Source organism: Triticum aestivum, chromosome 1A, assembly GCF_018294505.1.
Source record: "Triticum aestivum cultivar Chinese Spring chromosome 1A, IWGSC CS RefSeq v2.1, whole genome shotgun sequence".
In the NCBI taxonomy this organism is placed as follows: Eukaryota; Viridiplantae; Streptophyta; class Magnoliopsida; order Poales; family Poaceae; genus Triticum; species Triticum aestivum.
In genome coordinates, this window is record NC_057794.1 from 56,908,899 (window position 1) to 56,922,001 (window position 13,103).

Here is a 13,103-nt window from a genome sequence, read left to right on the forward strand (position 1 = left end):
CGCAGAAACATAGAGAGACAGAGAGACAGATCCAATCTCGGAGGGGCTCTCACCCCTCCCATGCCATGGAGATCAAGGACCAGAGGGGAAACCCTTCTCCCATATAGAGAGGAGGTCAAGGAAGAATAAGAAGGAGGGGGGCTCTCTCCCCCTTGCTTCCGGTGGCACCGGAGTGCCACCGGGGGCCATCATCATCACTGCAATCTTCACCAACAACTTCACCGCCATCATGAACAACTCTTCCCCCCTCTATGTAGCGGTGTAACCTCTCTCTTACCCGCTGTAATCTCTACTTAAACATGGTGCTCAACGCTATATATTATTTCCCAATGATGTATGGCTGTCCTATGATGTTTGAGTAGATCCGTTTTGTCCTATGGGTTATTTGATGATCGTGATTGGTTTGAGTTGCATGTTTTATTATTGGTGTTGTCCTATGGTGCTCTCCATGTAGCGCAAGCGTGAGGGATCCCCGTTGTAGGGTGTTGCAATACGTTCATGATTCGCTTATAGTGGGTTGCGTGAGTGACTGAAACACAAACCCGAGTAAGGGGGTTGTTGCGTATGGGATAAAGAGGACTTGATACTTTAATGCTATGGTTGGGTTTTACCTTAATGATCTTTAGTAGTTGCGGATGCTTGCTAGAGTTCCAATCATAAGTGCATATGATCCAAGTAGAGAAAGTACGTTAGCTTATGCCTCTCCCTCATATAAAATTGCAATAATGATTACCGGTCTAGTTATCGATTGCCTAGGGACAAATAACTTTCTCGTAACAACAAGCTCTCTACTAAAACTAATTTAGTTTTGTCTCTATGTAAACATCTCCTACTTTTTATTTACATGCTCTTTATTACCTTGCAAACCTATCCAACAACACCTACAAAGTGCTTCTAGTTTCATACTTGTTCTAGGTAAAGCGAACGTTAAGCGTGCGTAGAGTTGTATCGGTGGTCGATAGAACTTGAGGGAATATTTGTTCTGGCTTTAGCTCCTCGTTGGGTTCGACACTCTTACTTATCGAAAACTATTGAGATCCCCTATACTTGTGGGTTATCAACCCAAAAAACAATGAAGACCCTGTCGGGGCTGCATTTGAACAGGAGGAACAAGACAACAGGCAAGATAAAATTGATAAATAGGCCATGCCCAATGACTCAGATGATGATAGTTATCGTCCAGTATCCGAGGATGATGAGAGCCTCGGCAATGAGGACTTCATCGTGTCTGAGGCACCCCTTGAGCAGGAGCACTTCAAGCGCCAGCTAATAGCCACTACAAGAAGCTTGAAGGAGAAGCAGCAGCAGCTCCAAGCTGATCAAGACCTGCTCATTGACAGATGGACTGATGTCCTGGCAGCCGAAGAATACGGCCTCGAGCGCCCAACCAAGAGTTACCCAAAGCGCAGACTGCTACCTCAATTCGATGAGGAAGCACCATATTCCATACCACCCTCACGCAATGCGGACCGACCACCACGTGGCCGGGATAGTGCGGCGGACCGACCACCCCGTGATACGTCTCCAACGTGTCTATAATTTTTAATTGCTCCATGCTATATTATCTTCTATTTTGGACATTATTGGGCTTTATTATCCACTTTTACATTATTTTTGGGACTAACCTATTGACCCAGAGCCCAGTGCCAGTTCCTTTTTTTCCCTTGTTTCAATGTTTCAAAGAAAAGGAATATCAAACAGAGTTGAAACGGAAGGAAACCTTCTGGAGAAGTTATATTTGGAAGGAAAGCTACCCGATAGACATGGAGTGCACGTCAGGAAAGAAACGAGGGAGCCACGAGGCAGGGGGGTGCGCCCTCCACCCTCGTGGGCCCCTTGTGGCTCCCCTGACATACTTCTTCCTCCTATATATACCCATATACCCTAAAACGATCGGGGAGCACAATAGATCGGGAGTTCCGCCGCCAGAAGCCTCCGTAGCCACCGAAAACCAATCTAGACCCATTCCGGCACCCTGCCGGAGGGGGCAATCCCTCTCCGGTGGCCATCTTCATCATCCCGGTGCTCTCCATGACGAGGAGGGAGTAGTTCTCCCTCGGGGCTGAGGGTATGTACCAGTAGCTATGTGTTTGATCTCTCTCTCTCGTGTTCTTGATTTGGTACGATCTTGATATATCGCGAGCTTTGCTATTACAGTTGGATCTTATGTTTCTTCTCCCCGTCTACTCTCTTGTAATGGATTGAGTTTCCCCTTCGAAGTTATCTTATCGGATTGAGTCTTTAAAGATTTGAGAACACTTGATGTATGTCTTGCCGTGCGTATCTGTGGTGAAAATGGGATATCACGTGATTCACTTGATGTATGTTTAGGTGATCAACTTGCGGGTTCCGCCCATGAACCTATGCATAGGGGTTGGCACAAATTTTCATCGTGATTCTCTGGTAGAAACTTTGGGGCACTCTTTGAGGTTCTATGTGTTGGTTGAATAGATGAATCTAAGATTGTGTGATGCATATCGTATAATCATACCCATGGATACTTGAGGTGACATTGGAGTATCTAGGTGACATTAGGGTTTTGGTTGATTTGTGTCTTAAGGTGTTATTCTAGTACGAACTCTAGGGCTGTTTGTGACACTTATAGGAATAGCCCAACGGATTGATTGGAAAGAATAACTTTGAGGTGGTTTCGTACCCTACCATAATCTCTTCATTTGTTCTCTGCTATTAGTGACTTTGGAGTGACTCTTTGTTGCATGTTGAGGGATAGTTATATGATCCAACTATGTTATTATTGTTGAGAGGACTTGCACTAGTGAAAGTATGAACCCTAGGCCTTGTTTCAACACGTTGCAATACCGTTTACGCTCACTTTTATCATTCATTACCTTGTTGTTTTATATTTTCAGATTACAAAAACTATTATCTACTATCCATATACCACTTGTATCACCATCTCTTCGCCGAACTAGTGCACCTATACAATTTACCATTGTATTGGGTGTGTTGAGGACACAAGAGACTCGTTGTTATTTGGTTGCAGGGTTGCTTGAGAGAGACCATCTTCATCCTACGCCTCCCATGAATTGATATACCTTAGGTCATCCACTTGAGGGAAATTTGCTACTGTCCTACAAACCTCTGCACTTGGAGGCCCAACAATGTCTACAAGAAGAAGGTTGTGTAGTAGACATCAAGCTCTTTTCTGGCGCCGTTGCCGGGGAGGTGAGTGCTTGAAGGTATATCTTTAGATCTTGCAATCGAATCTTTTTGTTTCTTGTTTTAGCACTAGTTTAGTTTATAAAAGAAAACTATAAAAAAATGGAATTGAGTTTGCCTCATATGCTTCATCTTTTTAATATCTTTCGTGAGTATGATGGAAAGGAAAATTGTGCCAAAGTGTTAGAAGAAGAATGTATTAAAATGTTTGGCACTAAATCTTTGAATGATGAGCATGATTGCAATGTTGTTAGTATGAACTCCTTGAATATCCATGGTACTAATGATGATTGCACTAGTTATGATGAAAATGTCTCCTATAAACATGACAATTTTTGTGGAGTGCATTGGGTTTGTAAGTACACACCAAATAGGGAAGATAGATATTGTAAGAGGCATAAGTACTTAGAAACTAAATTGTTGCAAGAAAGGCTAGATGATTGTGCTGAAAATTTAAATTTTCTTGGCCGTACTTGTGGACTTTGCAATGAACAGGGTCATTTAGCTATCCGATGCAAATTGTTTCATGATCTAATCATGTCCAAAAATTGTGATCACTTGATTTCCCTTGCACATTATAATGAACTCAGTTTGCTTATGGGTTACGAAGAAATGAAACGTATAATTAAGCATCTTCCAGAATTTGCCCATTATAAACTTCTTGGTTTTGATCTAGCGGAAATTTATATGTATTGTGCGGTGAATTGCATTGAAAATCCTTATATTGCCAATTACATAAAGAAAAGAAAACAAATAGAGGATGAAGAGAATACTAACGAAAGGGAAGAGACTTCCCAATATTCTCCTATTATTTCTTATGATGAATCAGGTAACAAGGAGGATCCTTCTATTCAACCAATCTCATTAATAAGGAGCTCCAAAAAGAGGATTGAACCCACACATGAGGTGAAGAAGAAGAAAAGAAAAAGGAAGAGAGGTAAAAAGATATCTCTCCCAAATAATGTTACTCCCATTATTGTTGTGCCTCATGAAAATAAATTAAAAATAATTGTGGAAGATGATGCACTTGATGATGATCTCATTATGCCTATTGCTTGTTGTGATGATTATGATGATTGGGAAGATAATGATACTTCTTATGATCTTGAAAATCTTTTTGGCACTTGCTTGGAAGAATATGATAATTGCTATACTATTGGTGCTATCCATTATATTGATGATGAGAGTGATTATGCTTATGATATGAAAAGGCCCAAGCTTGGGGATTCTATGTTTGAAGAAGATGATGTTTTTGAGAATATATTTGCTGCAATTAATGTTTGTCCCAAGCTTGGGGATGCTACATTTAATGAAGATGATATTTTTAGTCTCCCAAGTTTTGATATGCAAATTTATAATGATGATAGCATGCCTCCTACTTATGATAATTATTGTGATGATACATATGCTATAAAAACTAGTGATGATTATATTTATAAAACTTGTCATGATTATGATTACCCTTTTTCTGAACATTACTCTTTTAATGTGGAAACAATTTATAGTATTCGAGTCTCTTTTAATGTGAACATGATATATGCTACACACATCCCCAAAAGGGAGCGCAAGCGAGCACTTAGGGACGTTTACTCGGTAGAGCCAATCGCCCCAAAATTCAATCCGTGGTCATCATTCCCGATCACCTTCGATCGTTGAGATCACCCAACTAGTATCCGCCATGGCGGTTCAGCCGCACTAGTCCTCGACCCAATTATCGACGGGTTTCACGTAACACATGTCCTGATGGACGGTGGTAGCAGCCTCAACCTGCTTTATCAGGACACAGTGTGGAAGATGGGAATTAACCCCTCATGAATCAAACCAACAAAGACTACCTTTAAAGGAGTCATACCAGGCGTAGAGGTTTGCTGTACAGGCTCAAGCACGCTGGAGGTGGTCTTCGGTTCTCCAGACAACTTCCGAAGCAAAGAGTTAATCTTCGATATCATCCCCTTCCACAGCGGCTACCACGCACTGCTCGAACGAACCGCGTTTGCTAGATTCAACGCACTACCACACTATGCTTATCTCAAGCTCAAGATGCCCGGTCCATGCGGCATCATAACAGTCAATGGCAATACTGAACGCTCCCTCCGAACAAAGGAGCACACTGCCGCCCTAGCTGCAGAGGTATAGAGCGGCCTTCTCAAGAAGCACCATAGTAAGGCTGCCGAGCCCCTGGACACCATTAAAAGGTTCCGGACTACACTCCAACAGAACAACGCGGCTCATCAAGAGCTCGATTAGCAATTCGGCCTCCGTCCCAGTCCCGATGAAATAGTGGCATTCGCACCATGCGTACATAATTATGCACTCAAAATTCCATGGACATCAACGGAGGCACAAGCCAACCCGCAAACTACAGTTCCGTTAGACCGACCCCGGATAACTTTACTATCTCCTTTTCTCTTTTTTCAGGTTTCTCCTATGCAGGCCTCCTTCAACGGCCTGATTAATGGTCCTGTCAAAGGATAAACACACTGGATTGACACGAAGCACAGGCGTACATGGGAAGCCCTAGAGGCTAACTAAACGATTACTCTATCCATTTTTAGGACCCACACGCAGCTCGCCTTTGGTCGCGGCATGTCAAACAGCCGGTTGCTTATTGCATTACTTTGTATTAATGTGCTTGGATGCATTAACCCACCTATAATGGAAACAGTTCATGATCCAAGTTCAAGGGCCCCAGATCCTATCTCTGTTCTCCCTCCATTTTCCTTTAAATTACTTATTTTCTAGCAACCGTACACTCTGGTATGTTTCACATTTGCCAGGGGCTCCCCACCGCCCCACGATACGGCAACAAAGTCCGAACAATCCTTAAAGACAAGTTCGGCACCCCGAATTTAGCATTATATGCATTGGCTCCGAATCATGTCTTTGGTCAATAGTTGGGTTGCCCGGCTCCTGTGCTTGCTATCCTATGTTCCGCTAAATCGTCTAGGGTAGTAAAGGGAGAACTACTGCGATTGTGCCCTGGCCTTGACCAGATGAGCACCTCAGTAGAGAAAGCCAAAAACTGACTGTCATGATACGGCGAGAGCCGGTCAGCTGTTCGAGGGTTACAAATCGTTGGAGATTTTTTCTCATTATGCGAAAGATCGGCACTTCCCAATCATATGCTGACAACACCCTGGCTTGAACCAGGGGCTGCGCCCATGCTTTATTATAAAACTCCTATTGCTAAGTGAGGGCGTTTAAGCCGTATAGTCTGATTGCCTTGTTCGTTGTGCTAAACAACTCTTTCAAGGACCATATAATTGGATCAAGATTGTTTAGATTCCATCCCGAACACCTCCATACTACCTACGTGAGGGCAGAAGCCGACGGCTGGCCAACCCTCAGATTACATACAACATGACCGCACGGGAGGAAATAATTAAAGCATAACAAAATTACATCACAAAACAGGCTTTGTTATTTGTAATACAAGGCAAAGGAAACATGAATACATTTATTCAAATACAACGTCCTGCGAACATTGTGCTGCCGCAAGGCGAGACCCCTCCAGGACATCCGCAAAATACTGTTTGGGTGTGCGGTTCTCCTTGCCCTCCGGTGGCCCTCTGGTCACCTCGACGGCATCCATCTTCGCCCACGAGATCTTGCAACGGGCGAAGGCCATGCGTGCACCTTCAATGCAGGCCGAGCGCTTGACGACGTCCAGCCGAGGACAGGCGTTCACCATCCGCCTCACGAGTCCGAAGTAGCTGCTTGGCATAGCTTCGGCTGGCCATAGCCGGATTATGAAATCCTTCATGGCTACTTCGGCCACCCTATGCAGCTCCACCAGTTGTTTCAGCTGATCGGTGAAGGACACGGGATGCTCTGGCACCGCATACTACGACCAGAATAGCTTCTCCGTAGAACCCCCTCCTTCGGCTCGATAGAACTTCGCAGTGTCTGATACACTGCGTGGTAAATCCGGAAAAGCTCCTGGGGAACTCTGAAACCGAGTTAGTAAAAGGTACTGCTTCTCCGCATACTTGCTTTGCATCTTAAATGCCTTACCCGCCATGATCTTCTTGGCCTCCTGGATCTCCTGGAGGGTGGCCTGGGCCTCATTCCATGTGGTCTCCGCTCTCTGATGAGCCTTGGCGAGTTCGGCCCCTTGAACTGACGCATCGTGCTCCAAGGCCTCGCATTTTTTCACCGCATCCTGGAGCTCCTGCTGGACTTCTTTGACTCGGGCCTTGAGCTTCTTACGGGCGGCTTGCTGCTGGACAGCCTTCTCCTCGGCCTCGCCCAGAGCCTTCTTCAGGGCCTCGACCTCGGTCGCGGCTCCTGCACATATTACGACACCGCGGTCAATATACAGCGCCTACCCCTTCCGAACACACAACAAGTCGTCACTCACCTTGCTTCTCCTGGAGCCGAACCCTAACCTCGCCAAGCTCGTTCTTGGTCTGCTACAGCCTCTGCCTCAGTTCAGAGACTTCGGCAGCATGCGAGGTTGCGGCCAACAGCGACGCCTGCTTATCCATCCATATTACGTTAGTCTCCCATAACAAAAGATTGATCCTTTGTCCGGTTCTTCTTGCCGAACACCGGACAGTGTCTCAGGGGCTACTGTCTACACGGGGTTCTTCTCTTTCTTACCTCTAAACCTGTCAACAGGCTGCTGCAGGCTTCATTCAGTCCACTCTTAGCGGACTGAATCTTCTCGATAACTACACCCATAAGGACACTGTGCTCATCTAGGACGGAGGCGCCTCGAAGCGCCTCCATCAGGTTATCCGGCGCCCCTGGATGGATAGGGGCCACCAGTGGAAGCGATGCACCCCCTCCTTCAAAGGGGGCTGCTTGCTCGACTCCGGAGCCATATGGGCCTCCGGAACCATATTCAGCTGAGGGTCGAACTGGATGCGGCCCTCTTCGCCAGTCTCCATGGGGATTGGCTCCTCCATGTGTCCGACAGTGGAGGTCTCGCCTTGTGGCGCCTTTCGGACGGTGTCCTGGGCTCCTCCCTGGTTCGGAGCGGTCCTCTGAGATAACACTTCGGTGTCATCCCTGGCCACGGGGGAATAAGCAGGCGGTGGCGACTTGCTCGCCATCTCCGACGGAGCCAACGAACCTCCAGATGAGGATCGCTGGATAAGGTCACGGGCCGGACTGCAATAATACAATTAACTATGTCAAGATAATGAATAGAAAGGGCTGGATGCACGCATGGGCGAGCCATGTCAGTTACGATGCGGCCTGGGGCTTAGTGCGGGGGCGTCGTTCCGGACTGCTGTCAACGTCCCACGCGGTGTTGATCTCTGGGGCGCCCTTCCCCTTCTTAGGAATTTCCGCCTCTGGATGCACCGAAGCCACCCTATTCTTCTTCCTCTCCTGAGGGGGAGGATTGTTTTCCTCCTCCTCCTCCTCCTCCTCGCCATTATCCTCAGGGACAAAGGAATGAGCTTCGTCGTCTTCGGATGTCACGTCCGAAGTGCCCTTGCGACGGGGGCCACTCTTGGCCCCCTTGGCCTTCTTCTTGGCCTTCTTCTCCGGCGCCTTATAAGGCGCCAACACCAGCATCTTCGCTAGACGTGGGATGACCGGTTCTTCAGGCAGCGGAGCCGGACACTGGATCCGCTTCGCCCTCTCCATCCAGTCCTGAAAAAGCAACAATAAATGCTCACGCATCATCCTTGAAACAAACAATTGGAGAATGCATCAAAAAAGACATACCTCGCTAGCGAGGTGTTTAGCGCTGTGCCCGCGATCTGAATCTGCAGTCGGCGCTTACTCGTTGCCCTTAAAGAGCAACTTCCATGCACCTTCGTGAGTAGTCTCGAAGAGCCTCACCAGGGTCCGGTGCTTCTTCGGGTTGAACTCCCACAGAGGATGGCTTCGGCTCTGGTACGGAAGGATCCGGCGAACTAGCATCACATAGATCACATCAACGAGCTTGACATTCTTGGTTACCATGCTTTGAACGCGTGTCTGCAGCGCTATCATCTCGTCAGGGGAACCCCAGTCCGAACTCTTCTCGACCCAGGAGGTGAGTCGCATGGGAGCGCCGGAGCGGAATTCGGCAGCTGCAGCCCAGGTGGTGCCGCGAGGTTCTGTGGTGTAGAACCACTGCTTCTGCCACTCCTTTACCGTGTCCACAAAAGTACCTTTGGGCGAGGAGACGTTGGACAGCTTTCTCACCATGGCTCCTCCGCACTCCGCGTGCTGGCCATCCACCACCTTCAGCTTCACGTTAAAGACTTTGAGACACAACCCGAAGTGGGGTTGGATGCGGAGGAAGGCCTCACACACGACGATAAATGCCGAGATGTTGAGGAAGGAATTCGGGGACAGATCATGGAAATCTTTCCCGTAATAATACATCAGCCCGCAGATGAAAGAGTGGAGTGGAAACCCTAGCCGCGGAAGAAATGGGGGATGAACACTACCCTCTTGGTGGGCTTCGGCATGGGGACGACTTGTCCCGCCAAGTATCCGGCCGCCCGAAGCTCAGTAATGTCCTCGTCCTTGATGGAGGAGACCATCCACTTGCCTTGACCTCCGGATCCGGACATGGTTGCTTGAGTGGAAAGGAGATGAGAACTTGGGCGCTGGAGCTCGAGATTGGAAATGCGGAGACAGAGAGAGGGCGTGAGAGAGGAAGAGGGAATCCTTATCCCCTTATAAAGGCAACGAATATTAAATGCCTCCTCACTCGCCTTAAGATTCGCCTATTCCCAAGGGCTGTATAAACAACACGGTTGGGTTACCCATGCCCGCATTGATGAGAATCCCGCGATAAGGGGACACGATCTCTGCTTTGACAAGACGTGCCAATGGCAACCGCGTGGGACGTGGGGCGTCGAAACATGAAAGCGGTTTGGAATTGTGACCGGGCAGACGTGATGTCATGTTGTAAAAAGCTGTTAACAGATTAGACTCGTGTAAAAATATATTCTCTCTGTGGTTTTGTATGGTGTGTGTGTGTGTGACAGGTCCGGATACTATCGTCGCATCCGAAGACTATCTTGAAGTTCGGATAAAAGGGAACTTGCCTTGCAATGCCGAAGACAATCTGCGCGCCGGACTCCTCGTCATTGAAGCCAGGTTCAGGGGCTACTGAGGGAGTCCTGGACTAAGGGGTCCTCGGGCGTCCGGCCTGTTATCCATGGGCCGGACTGGTGGGCTGTGAAGACATGAAGGCCGAAGACTGTATCCGTGTCCGGATTGGACTCTCCTTGGCATGGAAGGCAAGCTTGGCGAACCGACTATGAAGATTCCTTCTTATGTAACCGACTCTATGTAACCCTAGATCCCCCCGGTGTCTATATAAACCGGAGGGGTTAGTCCAAAAGGGATATACTCATTACCATAGTCATACAGGCTAGGCTTCTAGGGTTTAGCCATTACGATCTCGTGGTAGGTCAACTCTTGTAACACTCATATTCATCAAGATCAATCAAGTAGGACGTAGGGTATTACCTCCATAGAGAGGGCCCGAACCTGGGTAAACATCGTGTCCCCCGTCTCCTGTTACCATCGATCCTAGGCGCATAGTTCGGGACCCCCTACCCGAGATCCGCCGGTTTTGACACCGACACCAGGGCATATGGTTCAGTCCAATGAACTGTTTGTGATGAGGCGGAACAAAAGAAACGGGCATCCTGATGAAGGCATGTGCGATATAGAGCATACGGTTCACTCGGATGAACTGTTTGTGATTAGGCAAGACAAAAGAAACGGCAGCCAGATGAAGGTGTGTGCGATATACAACATACGGTTCACTCAGATGAACTGTTTGTGATTAGGCAACACAAAATAAACGGTCAGCCAGATCTAGGTGTGTGTGATTGAGGGCATACGCTTCAGAAGGATTAACTGTTTGCGATTAGGCAACATAACAGAAACGGTAAGCCAGATCAAAGTGTCTGTGATTGATGGCATACACTTCACATGGATGAACTATTTGCGATTAGCCACAACAAACTGAAACAATTAGATAGATTAGCGTGTGTGCGCTAGACGGGCACACCCATTCTAATTAAAAGAAGCGTGCGCGATGGTAATAACGAGTGCGCACGGTTGTCGGAACAAGACGTGTGCTGACATTGCCTATTGTGGTGCACCCTATGGTGCAAACGCCACATACGCGGTCGAGAAGGCATATGTGCCCACATTACGCCTTCCAGGAATAGTGCCGCACTTATAACCGTCAGTAAATTTTGAGCATGCATCCCGTCACATTCCAAATTGCAAACCTGTTCACACCGATCAAAACCTAAACGGTTTCCCACTTAGGAGCGTATTACTACGCAGTTATAAATACTACTACTCCAAGATGACTGCACATTCCTCCTCAACTCCTCATCCACAAAAAGTCAAAAAACAAACAAGTCATTCATCATCATTTCCTTGCGTCCGCCATGGCCAGCATGAGCTCTGGGTCGAGAGATTGCCACTAGGGAGAGGCGAGCCTGGAAGTGGGAGCACGAGAGATGTATCGCCTCGCCGTGAAAGCAGCCAACATGTCCCGCCGCACGGACATAACAGCAGAGAGGTCCCACCATGCCGCCAAAGTAGCACGGAGGACCCGTCGCGCCGTTGAAGCAGCAGACTGGTCCGGCCGCGCCGCGGAAGCAGAAGAGATGTCCCGCCGCACCGCGAATGCGGCAGATGTCCTCCCGCGCTGCGGCGGCCTAGGAAAATTCCTCGCGGGCAGGCGAGGACTCTTACAAGCGCATGCGTGCCCTCGTCCTTAGGCAGATGGATCAGATCTCTAGGTGGGAGAGGTTGCAGGATGACTTGCAAGCCTTGTTTGAATAGTCTACCAATGTCATCCGGCAACTAAATGAGAGCAATGCGAAGCTCTGGGATGAGCGCGACCTGCTGAGGGCGCGTCGGAAGTGTGGAGCAGCAGGAGCAGACCACTGCCTTGTTAAAGAGGACCGATGTCATCGTCGAGAAACTTATGGACGAGAATGCCATGCTGCGCATCGAGCGTAGAAGGCCGGTGGAGGAATCCGTGGATGCTCTCAACCAGCATCTTGAGGATAAGAAAGAGCTCGTCGCCGCCCGCTGTGGAGACTAGTTGTCTTCCTTCTTCTTTTGCCCTTGTGTATATCGGGTGTTGCCGCATGTGGCCTTCTCTAATTATGTTTATAAATATGTAAGACAATTATTATCCAATGTCATCGTCCTTATATTCATCATGCTTGCTATAAGTCGCAGTCGATGCTATATAGGTCCGTCAGATCTTACATCATGATCTGTGCAAAATTTTCTTTTTAGATTTTCATTTTTCTCTCTTAAATCTTAGTCCAGTGAGACATATAGCCACGCCATAGAACAAGTGCTCGGGCGCCATTAATGGAGACGTTGGGAGGGAGGTGTGCGGCGGGTAGCGGTCAAAAGGGCTCTCCTCCTGATGAGCACGCGCAGGGGTCTGATCGCACAGCTCCCGTACTCAAATAGCTACCCCGCACGACACCTCCTAGCCACTAAAAAGGGGACATGTGGCCGCACGTAATTGGTAAGTTGAACACCCACGGTTTCAATAATACTTGTGTTTCCGATTTGTAACGTGACAACACTTGTTCCGAAATGACTTTGTTGATTGTTAATGTGTGCGCCATCGCAAATCGGACAGAAAAATTACCACATCATGTTGGTGCCATGTCATGAGACCATGCCAAGTTTCATGATTTTCAGGCGTGTTTTGGAATTACGGGAATTAAAAAACCAAGTTTCTCAATCTTTCTGGCCGAGCCAGGACGCCCAGATGTTTGAATTTCACTCCCATCTATTGCACGGGACCTAGAAATTCACCCAAGGACACACATGTGATTTTCAAACAACTTTGGTGCACTGGAGCCTATGCTTGCAGTTCAAATTTGAATTATGCAGATTAAATGCCCAGAAACTCAATTAATGTATAAAAGGCGAAACAAGCCCGGAATAATTCCAAAATTTAGTACGGTACT